The 1,966-nt window shown below is 36.1% G+C and overlaps 1 long non-coding RNA gene across 1 annotated transcript; it reads left to right on the top strand.

Moving 5' to 3' along the window:
- LOC308077443 lies at positions 1-1,606 on the top strand. The gene is made up of 4 exons (XR_013932403.1): positions 1-107; positions 846-1,066; positions 1,428-1,461; positions 1,592-1,606. It is a non-coding gene; the product is annotated as an uncharacterized lncRNA (long non-coding RNA).
- The last annotated feature ends 360 nt before the right edge of the window (positions 1,607-1,966 follow it).

Here is a 1,966-nt window from a genome sequence, read left to right as displayed (position 1 = left end):
ACATCAGCAGCTGTTTCATCTGGAAGGACGTTCATCTACTACGACTCAACACTCAAACTACTACGGCTCAACACTCAAACTACTACGGCTCAACACTCAAACTGAAGGTGAGTTTATTCCATTCAATCCATGAACACATCTGTGTGTAATTTTAGATCTTAGCGATTACCATTATTTTACACTCTGGCTGTTCAAAAATAGCAGATCTACAAGCTCATAGCGCGGCACTCGCTATGAGCTATGAATCTTGAACATTTGTGCAAATCTTTGAATGCATCTATTTTTTGAAACAACATTTTTAACTCAGATCTTTGCTTCTGGGGGGTCCCTGGAACAAGATGTTTTGATGGGGGTCGGTGACCAAAAACATTTTTTCATGTTAAAGACCACCCAAAATGATATGTATTTGGCCGTGGACCCCCCCCCCATCTCAAAATAGGGGGTTGTTCCAGGGACCACCAGAAGCAAAGATTTGAGTTACAAATGTTTGTGTTAAAAAATATATATATTCAAAGATTTGCACACATTTTCACGCTTTTTCAAAAATAGCAGATCTACAAGCTCATAGCGCGGCACTCGCTATGAGCTATACATATTGGTACCAGGTACGTATTGGTACGCTATAAATATTTCAGAGATTTTCTTTAATGCCATGAATTTCGATTTCCTCTTTTAATATGTTGTTGCTTCTGTCATCATGATTTTTTTCATATACTATTTTCTTCTGATGATGCTTAGAATAATAATCATAATCATCAGCAGAAGGGTAAACTTTTCATTATAAAAATGCATATTTATTTTACCTGGAGATTGGACAGGATCTTTACTTGTGTTTATTTTTTTAGGATGAAGGTGTACGTTGCTCTTATCCTGCTCTTTGTTCTTGTGGCTGGAACTGAAGAAGTGAAATCAGATCCAATTTCTGAGCCATCTCAGAGTTACAGTGGTGGAGGTGGAGGGTTTGGTGGGATGTCTCCGAATGGAGGGTTTGGTGCCGGTGGTGGTGGAGGGCTTGGATCAGGGTCTCCAGCGATGTCTTCAGGAGGGAAGTCTTCAGGGTTTTCTCGTAAGAAACACATTTTACAATATACAAGGTTTAGCAAACACTCTTAGAGCAACTTACAATAACTAATTGGTTTTTACACATCAAATGCAGAGAGTCACAGAGTACTGTGTCACAGTAAACTAGGATCAAAGGTAAACCAAGAACCTAGTATCAGTCTAGTATATATATATGTGTGTGTGTGTGTGTGTGTGTGTGTGTGTGTGTGTGTGTGTGTGTGTGTGTGTGTGTGTGTGTGTGTGTGTGTGTGTGTGTTTGTATATATATATAGCGCTGATGAACTAAGAACTCCTAACATTACCAGGTGTGACACATTGTAACTGATATTATAATAAATAATACAGACTTGTTTCATTTTCCACAGTCACTGAGATGCAATGGTTGGAGGCGGCCTGGGCGTGAGTTGACTCAATAAATATTATGCATCCATAAATTATGAATTCCTCATCAATCAATTTAAAAGCATATTTCATAATATTATGTATTTATTTATTTATTTATATAATAATATGATACCTTACATTTCAGGACATTTAAGGACGGTAAGTGCACGTTATGTTAACATTATTTTTCATGCATTTTAGATTGCAATATCGTTCCTTGAAAACAATAACTTTTTGTGTTATCCTTTTAGCATTATTGTATGATTGTATTATGAGTCATCACTGCTTTTGACACGCTCAAAGAAAGACACTGTGAGAGAAAGTCAGGGTGGGGTTTTGCTACCCTTAGATCAAGACTCAAGATCAAGAATTTGACATATTTTATATCTAATATATTAGCTCTCAAAATCAATAAATACATCTAATCATACATCTATCTTGAAATAACGCTAGGGTTTTGCCAATTTTTTTTTATCATATCTAATCTTGATTGTTATTTTTATTGTTTTAAACATAAACT

This window comes from Gymnoscopelus braueri, assembly GCF_963280865.1.
Source record: "Gymnoscopelus braueri genome assembly, chromosome: 21".
In the NCBI taxonomy this organism is placed as follows: Eukaryota; Metazoa; Chordata; class Actinopteri; order Myctophiformes; family Myctophidae; genus Gymnoscopelus; species Gymnoscopelus braueri.
This window is presented reverse-complemented; position numbering and strand designations above follow the sequence as displayed.